Genomic DNA, 16240 nt, shown 5'->3' with positions numbered 1-16240 from the left:
CATACAATCATATTCACTTTTGAACTGGTGCACAGTTCTGCATTTTAACATATGCCCAGATTCTTGTAATCACTACAGAATCAGGTTACTGAACAGTTCTATCACCCAAAATATATCCTCATGTTGTCCTTTGTGGTCAAACCCACACTCCTACCCAAAACCTCTGGAAGCCACTGATGTGCTTTCCAAACCTCTTGTTTTGCTTTTCCAGAATATGATAGAAATAAATGAAATCATATAGTCTGTTACCTTTGCGACTACCTTCTTTCACATAGCATAATGACTTTAATATTCATTCATGTTGTTACATGAATCAATGGTTAGTTCTTTTTAACACTCACTAGTATTCCATTATACAGATGTATGCCAATTTGTTTATTCATTCACTCATTGAAGGGTATTTTTATTTTGATTGTTTCCAGTTTTTGGTAGTTACTAAAATTGCTGCCATAAACATTCACTTATGGTTTTTATAAGCAAAATTCTCTAGGATAAATACCTAGGTTGGTAAGTAGATGTGTAACTTTATAAGAAACAGCCAAATCATTTTCCAGAGTGGCTGCTGTATCATTTTGCATTCCCATCAACAATACATGCAAATTCCAGTTGCTCCACAGCTTCACCAGCCCTTGTTATTGTCAGGTTGTTGTTTTTGTTTTAGCTGTTCTAATAGATGTGTAGAGGCATCTCATTGTGGTTTAATTTGCTTAATGAAGAGCATCTTTTAACTTGCCTCCTGTTGCCATCAGAATACTTGCTCATATCTTTTGCCACGGTAGGGTGGATTGTTTGATTTCTTATTGTTGAGTTTTGAAAGTTCTTTATATATTCTGGTAAAAGTCCTTTGTTCAATATGTGATTTGAAAATATTTTTTCCCAGTCAGTACCTTGTCTTCTCTTTCTCTTCACAGTGCCTTTCATAGAGCTAATTTTTAAAATTTTGATGAGCTCCAATTTATCAATTTTTTTCTTTTATGGACATGCTTTTGTATCATCCAAGAGCCTTTTGGCTAATTTAAGTGCATAAAGATTTTTAAATATTTTTTCTCAAGTCTTCTTTAGTTTTCATTTATGTGATCTATATTGAGTTAGTTTTTGAATAAGGTATGAGGTATATATCAAATGGTATTTTTTTCTTTTTGCACATGGATGTCCAGTTACTCCAGAAACATTTGTTGAAAAGCATATATTTTCTCTCTTAAATTCATTTTACACCTTTGTTAAAAATCAACTGACCTTATTCATGGGGGTCTATTTCTGGACTCTGTATTCGGCTCCATTTATCTGTGTGTTTATCTCTTAACTAAACCACACTGAGCATGGGCAATATACATAACCTTAACATTTGTACCCCCATAATATGCTGAAATAAAAAATAAAAAATATAAAAAAAAGTTAGCTGTGCCATATAACATCAAATAATTTTAGCAATGACTATATCATCATATTCACAGTTCATACTCACACTCAAAGGTAAGGAGATTATACAGGGTGAACACATCAGGGGGCTGGAACCTCAGAAACCACCATAGTATCTGTTTACCATAACAAACAATGAGCAATGGGAAACCAATATTTTAAAAGCAGTAGCTTTAACAATAGCTCTTAATGTATCTTCTAACAAAATATAAGCAAGACCTATATAATATAAATTATAAAATGTTGATAAGAAAATAAAGGAAAACATAAATGAATGAAAACAAACCAGGCTCATGGTTTGAAAGACTCAATATGGTAAAGATGTCAAATCTCCCTAAATTGATCCATAGCTTTAATACAATTCCAATCAAAATCTTTGGAGAAATTTTTGTGGACATAGATGAGCTGATTCTAACATTTATATACAAAGACAAAAAAACTAGAACTAAAAATAGATTTTGATAAAAAATGTAGTAAAAAAACTCATACTCTTAGATGATAAGATTTAGCATCAAGCCATACTAATCAAGACAGTATAATTTATTTTTGTAGCATAGACTAAATTATTCTAATACAGAAACATACATGTTCATGTTATTTTATGCACATGTTATTATGTCCCTTTTAAAATTTATCCTTATTAAACGCTTTGCCTTATATTTTACTTTACATAATATTAATATTGCTATGCCAGATTAGTTTTGCTTAATATGTTCCTGTAAGTTCTCGATCATCTCATTATTTTCAATACTTTGCTTTATTTAAAACATGTAAGTAGGCTATAGCTGGGTATATTTTTATTTTGTTAAAATTTATTTTTATTTGTTTTTTGAGACAGAGCCTCACTCTGTTGCCAGGGCTAGAGTGCCCTGGCATCAGCCTAGCTCACAGCAACCTCAAACTCCTGGACTCAAGGGATCCTCCTGCCTCAGTCTTCTGAGTAGCTGGGACTATAGGGTGCACCACCAGGCCCAGCTAATTTTTTGTTTCCATTTTTAGTTGCCCAGCTAATCTTTTCTATTTTTAGTAGAGATGGGGGTCTTGCTCTGGCTCAGGCTGGTCTTGAACTCCTGACCTCGTGCCAAGCAATCCTCGTGCCAACCAGAGTGCTAGTATTACAGGTGTGAGCCACTGCGCCCGGCCGCTGGGTATATTTTAAAAATCAAATCTAATAGTTCTTTCTCTTTTAGGAATTTTAATCCATTTGCATCATTGGAACTACTAATAGATTTAGGCTCATTGCTATGATTTTATTATTATCAAGTCTTTTAGTTTCAGTTTTTTTTTTTTTTCTTAAATTTTATTAACTTCAAAACCTTTATCAGAGACACGGTTCTATTCTGGGGTAGGGGTGGCATTGAGCTGATGTTACCCCTTCTTCAGGCAGGAGGCAAGGCCAGATTGGGGAGGGGGCCTTGGGCCTTTCAGGGCTCATCCCACATGGAAACATTTGGGCCACTCCAATAGAGGATCAAAGTCTGAGACTACAGCTTCCCCTCATCCTAGAAGAAGGCAGGGCAGGGGTTCCTCAGGGGCTCTTCAGGGGATGGGGACGCAAGCAGTCACCTCTCCATCTGGCTGCAGGGAGCTGGGACAGGGGCCAAGAGGGGCCCATCTGTCGCCTCCCAGACTTGCCAGCTCCTTTGAGCAGGCCAAGCTGGGGAGGAGGACGGGGACAGCTGTCTGTCTCGGGTCTTCTCAGACTGAGGTGGGAATGGAATGAAGGCCACACTAGGAGGGTGGGAAGCTGGGGTGTTTTTTTTTTTTTTTTTTAAGATTTTTGATATTTTCCACTCTTAAACATAAAAAAAATGTATTTTTTCTTTTATAAAACTTTCGTTTAGTGGGGGTGGGGTGGGGACAGTGGGTGGCCTGGTCTCCTGGCATCACTTGTTACCAAAGTTCTGACTCAAGAGGAAGTCGGCAGCAAGTTCTCGTTTTTTTTTTTTTTTCACGCGTGAGGTAGGCCTGGATCACCAGGCACTCTGGGAAGCCGAGAGCTTTCAACCTTTCCATAGCTTCTTTCTCCTGAGGCGTCATCTGGCTGCAGTTCATCTGCGGGGCCTCCTCCACTTCGGCGCCCACCTCACCCTCCACATTTGAGATATCTGCTAGCTCCCCAGCGGGTTCGTTCAGCATCTGGGTGAACCGCTCCCGGTGCTGGCTAATATGCTGCAAAAGCTGAGGGTTCGCCTGGGCCAGTTGCTGGAGCAGAGCGGGCAGCAGCGCAGGGTTCTGTCGAATCACCCGCAGCATGTTCTGGAACTGGGATTGGTCGGTCGCGCAGGGGGTAGTTTCCTGCCTCCGAGGTCGGCTGCTTGGACAACTGTCGCTCCTGGACTGAACCGTGTTCTGGCTCCGGGCTTCCAGGAATTCCCGTGAGTAGGTACTCTATGGCTCGGTGGGTTTTGTAGCTGGCTCTCGGGGCGGCCGGCCACGACCCGCTCCCGCTCGTAGCGCAGCGACACACTTCCTGTCAGCACGGTCTGGCACTCAGAGCCAGTCGCTAGCGTGGAGGCCTGGTCTTCCTCTCGCCCGCTGCTACCAGAAGGGGGAGCAGAGCCTGACACGGACTCTGGGGATGTGATAGGGGCTGATTCCTCTGATGGGCTCTGGTCCTCTCTGGCGGTGGGTGGGGGACGGGACATGCCTGAGGCAGGGGCAGGCGGGAAGGAGGTGGAGGACTTCCGGGCAGCAGTGGGTGAGGTCTCTGGGGCTGCTGAGGTACCCTGGCCAGCTTTGGCCTTGGTCACCATGACGACCACAGAGTGGGTCTCATGGATGTGTTAGTCCCTAATGGGGACATCCTCGCTCAGAATCTTGCCAGCATAGATGAGTTTCTGTCCAGTTTGGAGAAAAGCATCACGACCCTTCTCAGCTTCTGTCTTCTCCTTTAGCACCTTCACCGTCTTGTCAGGCTCCCAGCGGAGGCGGATCTTGACGGCCTGCAGGCGCTGCAGCATTTTGAGCGTGATGGATCCTCACACAATGAGCAACTCGTATCACCGCCATCTTAGCCTAGTTTCAATTTTAAAAAGCAACCACAATCAGATATCTTTTGATATCAGTCAGTAGCTTATGCAACTTGTTAGCCTATTTAAAAAAAATCATTTTCTGTATTCATTGTTGATTTTATTCCAACCCCTTATTCAATAGGCTTTTCCTGCCGGGTTCATTTTTCATCCTGATGAGGTACATACTCCTTTAATAAATTTTTGGTGACTGTTTGTAGATAATAAGCTCTCTTAGACTCTTTTGTGTCTGAAAATGTCTTCATTTTGCCTTTACCTTTGAATGATAGGTATAGCATTCAGTAATTTTTCCAAAATATTTTGCTAATATTACTTCACAAACTTCTGGTATCAATAATTATTGATGGTAAGTCTGTTCTTAGCTGAATTGTAATTCCTTTGTAGATTATTTTTTTATGACTTCTTCCAAGATTTTTCTTTATCAGAAAGTTCCAAAATTCCAGTATAATAGATATAGAATTTTTCAGTCTAGAATTTGAATTTAGATTTTGATCTGAGAGTTCCAATCTTTAATTCTTAATCACTATCCCTCCACCATTCTGTTCTTTTTCTGAACCTTCTATTAAATGCACATTGGAGTTATTCAGTCTGTCTTTCTTGCTCCTTATTTGCTCTTTACCTTACTTTGTTATCTCTCTGAGCTCTGGATGAATTTATCACTACTAATTCTCTCTTTGTCTGAGTCATGCTTTGAGTTTATTACATTTTTTATTTCCATGACTATTTCAGTTTTCAGGACATCTAATTTTTTTATATCTATTTGTTTCCACTATATCTTATTTTGTTTTTATAATTTGTTAGTTTTATATGAGATTATTTCTTTATTAATCTCTGTGAGTGTATTGTATTGTTTTACAGATAAAAATTTTAAGAAGTTTTTTTCCTTGGAGTAATTTATGTTCCACTTGTGAATTTAGTTAGCTGTTTTCCTTAGCAAAGATTTCTTTATGTGTCTTGGAATATTGATTTTCAGGTTTATGTTGTTTTTATTTTTTAAGAGAGAAAATATTGCCACCTTCTCTTTTTAAAATTCATTGAGGTGAAAGTCACCAAACATAAAATCAACCATATTAAAGTGAACAATCCAATAGCATCTAGTACATTCACAGTGTTTTGTTATTACCATCTCTAGCTAGTTCCAAAATATTTTCACCATTCCAAAATAAAACTTCATACCCATTAAGCATTTTCTCCCCATTCCCTCTCCTCCAAATCCCTGATAATCATCAATCTGCATTCTGCCTCTATTCTGAATATTTTATGTAAACAAAATCATTACAATATGTGACCCTTTGGGTCACGGCTTCTTTCCCTTAGCATTATGTTTTTGAGGTTCATCAATGTTGCAGTATAAATAAGTACTTCATTCCTTTTTATGTCTGAGTAGTATTTCACTGTATGTACAGACCACAATTTGTTTATCCATTTGTCTGATGATGGACATCTGAGCTGTTTCTGCCTTTTGTCTACTGTGAATAGTGCTGTTGTGAATAAGCGTGTCCATGCATTTGTTTGAGTACCTGTTTTCAATTCTCTTGGGTAAATACCTAGTTTATACCTAGGAATGGAGTTGTAGGGCCTGATAGTGTTCCCCTCCTCCAATAAACTGTTATTTTAGAACAGTTTTAGATTTATAGAAAATATGTGAGAGTCGCTATATATACCACATCCAGTTTCTGGTATCGTTATCATCTTACATTAGTATGGTACGTTTGTTACAATTAAGATAATCTGAATCATTAATATAAACTGAATTCCATAGTTTATTCAAATTTCCAGTCTCAGTTTGGAAGCTTGGGGATAGACAGTTGTAGATTCAAATACCACGTCTGTCATTTAATGTCTTTATGACCTGGGGGCCAGTTGCTTAATCTCTCTGAGGCTTAATTTCTTTATTTTTAAGATGGGGATAGTGAGGCTATCTCAAAGAGTTGTGAGGTGAAAGGAAAATGTCATGCAACACACTGCTCTCAATGAATCATAGCTTCCAAGGACAGTTGTATTTAAATTTTAGAGACTATCAAGAAGATGGAATAGAGTGGTTTAGCTATTTAAATGTTCTCATTTTGAAGATGAAACTTTAGAACTCAAAGTACAGAGACACTAACTCAGGGCGTTTTTTTTTTTTTTTTTTTTTTTGTTTGTTTGTTTGTTACAAAGCTTGCAACTGTGACATGGATGTGAGGAGAAGTTGAAAAATGTGAGTGTTTCTGGACTGGAAGCCCCTGAGGAAGACAGACAAGGAGGGAAATACTCAACAGTTGATGATGGAGGAGAAATTCCTAATTTGATGTGCATGGTCATTTCACTAAAGATGGCTCCATAAACATTTGTGTGTGCAGTGACTGTGGTTCTTGATGGAGCTTTTTGGGCCAGACTTGAAAATGATTAGATAGAGTGAGCATGAGAGAAAGAATGTGATGTCAGGTGAGGCTGGATGTGGCCCTGAGTTGAGTAGTAAAGTTGTATGATCTTGAAAAGTGGGAAAGTAGGAAAAAAGGAAATTGACATTGGTTAACAAACTATTATGCTCCATGCACTGTACAGAGTACTTTGAATATATTATTCTACTTAATCTTTATACATCTATAAGGCTAAGATCAAAGTCATACTTCTGATTAGTGACAAAGATAGATTTCAACATCTGAGTATACTGAATTTTTGTGTCAAGTACTTTTAAGTACATGAAGATCACTGACTATTTAAAGTAAGGAAGCAAAAAATGATATTGTGTTGTAAATAAATACCCATCATATATGGATCTATGTTTTGCGTATATATTATGGACTATAATTGCGAGCTGTAAACATAATCTGTTTTTTAGTTTTCAACATTCAACTCTGAGCAAATAGAATCCTGAAAATGTAGATGGTGCGTGGAGTCTGTGCTGGGACAACTCTTTGCCCTCAGTCTAATTTTTTAAAAAAGGACCAATTGTGGGAACCATAGATAGTCCACTAGGGCCTAAAACTTCTTTTGATCAAGTGAATTTTCTCTGCCTTGAATTTACCTTCTTATAATAAATGAAGGAATGGATCAGGTATCCCATCCTCTAAATAGCCACCGAAAATCCTGATAGGATTCCATTTTTTCTCTGAGCATTAAGACTTTAAAAGTGCAAACGTTTAAGTGTTTAGAGTCTTTCGTAATATACATTCTTGGAAAATATATCCAAGTTGTCAGAGGGCTCTAAAAATCATTGGTGAGCAAATAATCCTCTAAGATTGTCAGGTCTAGGGGGACTTTTATTCTTCCCAAGGAGTAAACTTGTTGATAAGGTGCTTACTAAACACTGAATAGAAGAAAACTCATTTATAAGAAATGGGCCAGTTACATCAAATAAGTGGTTAATCTAAACCTGACAGAGAAACACAATTATTGTGTTAGGTTACTAGAATGCATATGGGTCACACATTTTCTTTCTCATTTGTTCCAATCACAAACCAATTCAACTTACTGCACTGTGTACTGAGGAGTCTGTCCATGGATGCATGAAGAGAAATTGAGAAATTGTGTGTAGAAAATTTAGATTATATAATCTATTTCAGGAAATATTTAAATGTAGCAAATTGTAATTAAGCCTTCTGCACTGCTCTGGCAATGTGGATATTTATTAATTTTCTTCATGCAGAATTATGAGAACTTTAACTCTGTGTATTATTTTCAACAATCTTAAAGAATATTATTGAATTAGAAATTTAAAACATTTCATAAGACATTGAGAATATGATAGTTATTCAATCTGAAATATAATTGGATCTTTGGGAAAAGGAACACAAATCTTACGATTAAAGCATTATCCCATAACAAATAGCTCTATAGGTAGAAAACTTGGCCTGGAGGGAGAGAGCATGAGTAGGAATGAGGAGTCCAACCCTGGTTTTCTCAAACTTTGGTAATCTGATGTAGGTTAGCTCACTTCATTTTCTAGGAGTCAGTCTTCTTGTTATGAAGGGGGATTTATACCAGTTCTATAATTCTAGTTTTTAGGTTTTAAAACTTCATTCAAAATATTTATTAAAACATTATGTCTAAGCTTAAAAAATAAAAATAGAATTGCTTTGGTTGGGAGTAGGAAAGGGTGGCATCTGGGCACTTACATTTCCCTGGTCCTTATTCAAGGTCCCATGACCTATGAGAGGTTATCATAGAAGACAATGGAAATATTCCATTTTTGTTAGCTAGTTTCTGAAGTTCTAGTTGCTCGGATATAGATAATTTAGTAGAAATAACTGGCATGCACATCCCCTCATGGCTTCCACATCTTTGTGCTCAGCCATCACCTTTCTTTTTTTTTTTTTTTTATTAAAATGTTATCATACCCATAAGCCATCACCTTTCAAACAACAGAATGTTACAGAATCCTCTTCTACCAAGAAGTAGAAAAAGTTTAATACTTTGATAAAAAAGTTCTGCTAATAAACCATTGATTTTGCCATTCTAAATGGACATATTTAATATTTCAAATTTACCTGATTTTTCTTATAGGCTAAATGAATCATACCCATGAAAGCATAAACATTTATATTTAGAATTAGATATTATAATCTGAACAATGATGTATGTATATTAGCCATGCATTTCTCATGTTTAATTTTCCAAACAGTTAAAATTGGACCCCACAATTAGAGGATGAATGTCTGTGGTGTTCTGAGTTTAACGTAGGCCTTGTGATATAAGAGGAGACATTTAAACTTTGGTCCAGTCTTCCTATTTTTTAGCTACATTTGAGGGAGAATAAAAGTTTTTTTTCAGATTTTATCATATAGAAAAAATTCAAAGATATCATTGGGGGAATTCACAGTCCCAAGAAATGACCTGTTATGCTACTTAGACAAATTGCTATTTAGTATCTGTTTTTGGCAATAAAGATTATATTCTTCTGGACAAATATCTGAAATGGAATTACTGGATCATGATAATTCCATTTTTTAATTTCTTGAGGAACCTCCATAATGTTTTCTACAGTGGCTACAATATTGCAATTTGCATTCCCACTGACAGTATGCCAGGGTTCCCTCTTCTTCATTCTTCACAACGTTGCCAACAAATTAACTCCTCATGAGATACATGGTTTGCAAGTATTTTCTCCCATTCCATAGGTTGCCTTTTCACTCTGTTGATTATTTCCTTTGCTGGACAGAAGCATTTTAGTTTGATGTATTTTCACTTGTCTATTTTTGTTTTTGTTGCCTGTGCTTTTGGTGTCATATCTATGAAATTATTGCTGAGACCAATGTTATGAAGCTTTTTTCTTATGCATTCTTCTAGAAGTTTTATAATTTCCAGTCTTACATTTAAGTTTTTGGAGGATGGGCTCAAGCTCTATCCAGGAAAATATAAGAGGTGCTAGATCACCATTGTTTTGTGTAATTGACTAGTATTCCATTGTATACATAATCCATATTTTATTAATCCACTCATGGATTGATGGGCACTTGGGTTGTTTCTATATCCTTGCAATAGTCAATTGATGCCTCTCAAATTATTCTTTTTGCTTAAGGTTGCTTTAGCCATTTGGGGCCATTTGTGGTTCTATATGTAGCATAGAATTATTTTTTCTAAATCAGCATGCCATAAACATTTGAGTGCAGATGTCTTTATTATAGAATGTCTTGTGTTCCTTTGGGTTGATGCCTAATAGTGCTATCACTGGATCAAATAGTATTTCTATTTTTAGTTCTTTGAGGTATCTCCAAATTCTTTTCCACAGAGGTTGTACTAATTTGCAGTCCCACCAGTAGTGTAAGAGTGTTCCTCTTTCCACATTCTCACCAGCATTTGTTGTTTTGGGATATTCTGATAAAGGCCATTCTCACTGGGGTTAGATGATATCTCATTGTGGTTTTGATTTGCATTTTCCTAATGATTAGAGATGTTGAGCATTTTTTTTTAATGTTTGCTAGCCATTATTCTGTCTTCTTTTGAAAAGTTTCTCTTCAAGTCTTTTGCCCATTTCTTGATGGGGTTGTTTGATTTTTTCTTGTTGATTTTTTTGAGTTCTGCATAAATTTTTGTTATTAGCCCTTTGTTGGATGTGTAGAAAGCAAATATTTTCTCCTGTTCTGTAGGCTGTCTATTCACTCTAATGATAAAGCATGGCTGTGCAGAAGCTTTTTAATTTGATCAGGTCCCATTTATTTATTTTTGTTGCTACTGTGATTGTTTCGGGGGTCTTCTTCATAAATTCTTTGCCTAGACATTGGCCTAGGCAAAGAATTTATAAAAAGTTTTTATTTTTATTTATTATGGGTATATAATAGTTATATGTATTTATAGAGCATATGCGATATTTTGATAAGGCATACAGGGTAATTAGAGTATTTATCACCTCAGGCATTTGTTATATATTTTTGTTAGGGACATTCCAATTATACTCTTTCAGTTATTTTAAAATGTACCCTAACATAGTGTTGATTATATTCACATTGTCATGCTATCAGATATTGCTCATTCTATCTAACTATATTTTTACACTCATTTATCATCTCTACTTTATCCCCACATGCTCATTATCATTCCCAGTCTCTGGTAACCATCATTTTACTCTCTATCTCCAGGAGATCAACTGTTTTTAATATTTAGCTCCCATTACCACGATATGTTTTGCTACTTATTTCCATCACCTGCAATTTCTTTCTTCAGTATTTCACAGTTCTCTTTGTAGAGATCTTTCACCTCCTTGGTTAAGTACATTCGTAGGTATTTTATTTTCTTTGTAGCAATTGTGAATGGTATTGAGTCTCTGATTTGACTCTCAGCTTGACTGTTATTGATATATATGAATGCTACTGATTTGTGTACCTTGATTTAATAACCTGAGACTTTGTTGAATTTATGTATCAATTGAATGAGTCTCTTGATGGAGTCATTGGGATTTTCTAGATATAATATCATATCATCAGCAAAAAGCGATAGTTTGACCTCCTCTTTCACAATTTGGATACCCTTAATTTCTTTCTTTTGCCTGATTGCTCTGGCTAGGACTTTCAGCATTATGTTGAATAGAAGTGGTGACAGTGGGTATCCTTGTCTTGTTTCAGTTGATAGTGGGAATGTTTTCAACTTTTCCCCATTAAGTATGATGCTGGCTGTGGGTTTGTCATATATGGCTTTTATAATCTTGAGATATATTCCTTGTATGCCTAATTTGTTGGGGGTTTTCATCATGAAATGGTATTGAATTTTTTGGAATTCTTTTTCTGCATCTTTTGAGATGCTCATAAGATCTTTGGTTTTGCTTCTGTTTATGTGGTGAATCACATTTATTGATTTATATATGTTGAACCTTCCTTGCATCCCTGTGATGAAGCCCACTTGGTCATGGTGGATTATTATTATTTTTGATGTGCCGTTGAATTTGGTTTGCTCGTATTTTGAAGATTTTTACATCTATGTTCATAAGGGATATTGGTATGTAGTTTTCTTTTTTTGTTGTGTCCTTTTCTGGCTTTGGAATCAAGGTGATACTGGCTTCGTATCATGAGTTGGGGAGTATTCCCTCCTTCTTGATGTTATGGAGTATTTTCAGCAGAATGGGCACCAAGTCTTCTTTGTAGGTCTGAAAAAATTTAGGTGTGTATCCATGTTGGCTTGGGCATTTTTTTGTTGGAAGATTTCTTATTGCTGCTTCAATCTTGTCGCTCATTTTTAGTCTGTCCAGGAGCTCTTTTTTTTCTTGACTGTGTCTTGGGAGTTTGTGTGTTTCCAGAAATTTGTTCATTTCCTCTATGTTTTTGAGTTTATGTGCATAGAGATTTTTGTAGTATTCACAGATGATATTTTGTATTTCTGTGATATCAGTTGCAATACCTCCTTTTTCATTTCTGATTGAACTTATTTGGGTCCTTTCTCTTCTATTCCTGGTTAATATAGCAAGAAATCTATCAATTTTGTTTATCTTTCCAAAGAACCAACTTTTTGTTTTGTTGATCTTCTATATTATTTTCTTTTTTTTATTTTAGTTTTTAGTTTTAGTTTTAGTTTTTTTTATTTTAGTTCTGCTCTGACCTTAGTTGCATCTTTTCTTCTACTGGCTTTGGATTTGGTTTTCTCTTTTCTAGTTCAATGAGATATGTCAGTAGATTTATATGTTTTTCATGTAGGTGTTTAGGGCTGTGAGTTTTCCCCTGAGGACTTCTTTTGATGCATCCCATATATTTTGATAGCTTGTATCTTCTTTGTCATTCAGTTTGATGAATCTTTTGTTTCCGTCTTAATTTCATTGTTGATCCAATAATTATTCAGGAGCAGGTTGTTTAAATTCTATGACTTTGTGTAGTATTGAGTGTTTCTCTTGGTGTCGATTTCTAGTTTTATTCCACTGTGGTCTAAGAAGATACATGGTATGATTTATTTTTTTAAATTTGTTGATTAATGTTTTGTGGCCTAAAATATGATCAGTCTTGGAAAATGTTCCATATGCTGATGAGAAGAATGTATATTTTGTAGTTTTGGGTAAAACTTTCTGTAAATGTTTATTAGGCCCATTTGTTCTACAGTCCCATTATGTCCAGTGTTTCTTTAGTGATTTTCTGCTTGGATGATTTGTTCAGATGTGTCAGTGGCATGTTGAAGTCCCTAGCAATTACCATGCTGGTGTTTACCTCTTTGCTTAGATCTAGTAGCTTTGTATTATGAATCTGGGTGTGTTAGGTACATACATATTTAGGATTGTTATGTCTTCTTGTTGAATTGCTCACTTTACCATTATATAATGAACATCTTTGTCTTTCTTTGCTATTATTGATTTAAAGTCAGTTTTATCTGATAGAAGAATGGTCATAGGAATATTTTTTCCATCCTTTCATGTTTAGTTTGTATGAGTCCTTGTGAGTTAGATATGTTTACTGGAGACAGCACATACTTGGCTTATATTTATTTATCCATTCATCCAGCATATATTTCTTGAGTGGGAAATTCAAACCATTTATGTTGATTCAAAGAATTGGTATGTGGGATGCTGTTCTGTTCATCCTGTTGGGTAGTTGCTTATTGCTTTGTTTTACCTCTTGCACTATTTTTTTTAATGAGCTATGGGCTTTAGCTTTTGGGTGGTTTTATACTGATGGGTGACTCTTATGCCTATCTATGTATAATGCAGATTTGCTTATTTCCTTCAGGGGAAGTCTCATCGTCACAAATTTCCTCAGTGTTTGCTTATCTGGAAAAGTCTATTTCTTTTTCATGTTTGAAACTTAGTTTTACAGGAAACAAAATTATAGTCTGGAAGTTGTTCTGCTTAAGAAGACTGATGATGGGGCCCCAATCTCTTTTGGCTTGTGAGTTCTCAGTTGATTCATCTGCAGTTAGCCTGATGGATTTTCCTTTGTAAGTTACTTGATGTTTTTGCCTTATGGCTCACAGAAGTTCCTCCTTTGTGTTGACTTTGGCCAGTCTGATGACTATGTGTCTTGAAGATTGCCTCTTTGCAACGAATCTCTCATACATTCATTGAGCTTTTTGTATCTGGATGTCTAAATCTTTAGCAAGATGAGGGGAATTTTCCTCTATTGTTACCTCAAATAGCTTTTCCAGCCCTGTGTATTTTCTTCTTCACCCTCAGGGATGCCTATGATTATTATATTTTTCCATTTTAAATATTTTTTTGTAGGCTTTGTTCATTTATCTTGTCTATATTTTGCTTTTGACTGACTGAAGTAATTATAAAGAGTTGTCTTCAAGCTCTGAGATTCTTCTGCCTGGTCTAGTCTATTCTTAAAACTTTCCACTGTGTTTTGTATTTCATTAAATGAATTTTTCATTTCCAGAAGTTTGATTTTTTTAAAATATTCATTTCTTGAGTTGTTTATCTGGTTTATTTGAGTTGGTTTTCTATTTTTTCCTTGAATTTCATTGAGTTTCCTTATAATCCATATTTGGAATTCTTTATCTGTCATTTCAGTATTTTCATTTTGGTTGGTATTCATTGCTAGGCAGCTGGTATTCTTTGGAGGTGTCCTTTTGCTCTGAGTTTTCATACCCCTGGAGTTCTTTTGCTGATTCCTTCTCATCTGAGGCAGCTATTGCTTCTTATTTTTGGGTTTTCTTTTGTTTTGACAGGTTTTTCCTCCCCACTCAGGCGTATAGATGTATTTGTAGTACATGTTGGGTAAGAACTTTTGGCTTTGCTTGTGGGTGCTTCGATGACACTCTAGTAGTTTCTGGATGGATGCCTTGGTTATAGATATCCTCAGTGTAGTTATTTTCTCCATTGCTAGTTGTTTGTAGGCTGTAGCCATGGTGAGCTACATATTTGAGCATATTCCCTGTCTCTCTTTGCTGGGGGATTATGGAGGTCTTTGAAATCCTTTCTCTTTCCCCAGCCCTGTGGTCTGCTTAACAGTGTGAATTCTATTAGCATGCCCAGTTTAATCTTTGACTCAGTAGGTGGAGCTTGTGGATGAGAATCAACCACACCCTGTATGACTGAGTCAATAGATGCTGTAAGGGGCTGTGCAGATTGACCTCCTTGTCAGTAGGTGGTACTTGCCAGAGGGAACAAGCTGCACTGTTATTTTTGGGACTTGTGACTGGCTCTAGTCCCTTAGGAGAAGCACTCGAATGTCACAGATAGTGGGCGGAGCCCTGGAACTTCCTGGTGATTCCTTACTGTCTGTCATAACAGAGGCAGGTGAGGGAGGAGTGAGGCTGGGTGGGGCTGGGTTAGGTGAGCCCACACTCAGTCTCCACAAAAACTGGCATTGTAGCTGATTCAGCAGGGGTCAAAGATCTACTCCTAGCTTCTGGGGAAAGCCCCCAGGGAGAGGCTGAAGTGGACCAGAAAGTCCACTTTCTGGACTGGAAGTGGATCTATCCAACCAGAAAGACTGCTTATGGAGATGGGGCCATTTGAGATTCACAATCTGGCTGTCAGGAGTAGGTTTTGCTCTTCTCCCTGCTTCTTTGCTCCACAGTCTCCCTCCAATGTCTGCTGACAGGCCCGAGGTTGAACTAACTAAGCTCCCTGACAATTTTGCTGTGTGCTGGGGAACTTCCTTGCCCAGGGTCCAGTGAAAAGGCTACACCCAGTGATCCAGAAGGCCACTTGTGGGCCTAAAGCTGCAGGTTCCCCAACCTGTGCCAAGTGTCTGAGGCTCAATTCCAATAGGGAGATACCAAGAGAGCCAGATGCTACTTGCATATATGGTAGGATACATAATAGACAAGGAATTCTGAAAGTAGGGGACCTGACTCTTTCATAATGAGTAGTGTATGCATTTCACATCTGATATTTTAAAAAAACAATCCCCACATTTGTTTTTCTTTTTATTTTCCTGTCCAATATATTCAGCTCCCACTACCAAGCCTTTTGCCACAAATTTCCTCAGTCATCTCTTATTTGGTTGAAGTTTGATCTTCAGAATTTTACTCAAGAAAAATGCCTTGAAATAATATTTCTGAGTTCTTTCATGTTTAACACTGTTTTTCTCTACTTTTTATACTGAGAGGGTAATTTAGATAGATATAGAATTTATCTCATAAAATATTGTAACACTATCTTTTTGTATTAATTATTATGGAGAAATCCAACAACAGACTAATTTTTCTTGTGTTGTATTTGACCTGATTCTTTTCCTTCTTTTCTCAAAGGATTTTTTTTTTTTTTTTTTTTTTTTTGCAGTGTGGAATATCATTAGGATGTGTCTTTTGTGACTGTTCTGGGTTTATTTTTCTTGATGCATGGCAAGCCCTGCCAAAAAGTCTTTTTGGAGTTCAGAGTAACTTTCCTGAATTGAACAGTTGTTCTGCTCCATTGCTTTGGTTTGCTGCTGGGGACTTCAATTATA

General features: G+C 36.6%; 1 pseudogene; it reads right to left on the bottom strand.

Moving 5' to 3' along the window:
• Positions 1-3305: 3305 nt before the first annotated feature.
• Positions 3306-4400, bottom strand: LOC105879297 (UV excision repair protein RAD23 homolog A pseudogene; annotated as a pseudogene).
• Between the last annotated feature and the right edge of the window lie 11840 nt (positions 4401-16240).

This window comes from Microcebus murinus, chromosome 8, assembly GCF_040939455.1.
Source record: "Microcebus murinus isolate Inina chromosome 8, M.murinus_Inina_mat1.0, whole genome shotgun sequence".
In the NCBI taxonomy this organism is placed as follows: domain Eukaryota; kingdom Metazoa; phylum Chordata; class Mammalia; order Primates; family Cheirogaleidae; genus Microcebus; species Microcebus murinus.
The sequence above is the reverse complement of the archived record's forward strand: the minus strand, read 5'-3'. Positions and strand labels throughout refer to the sequence as shown.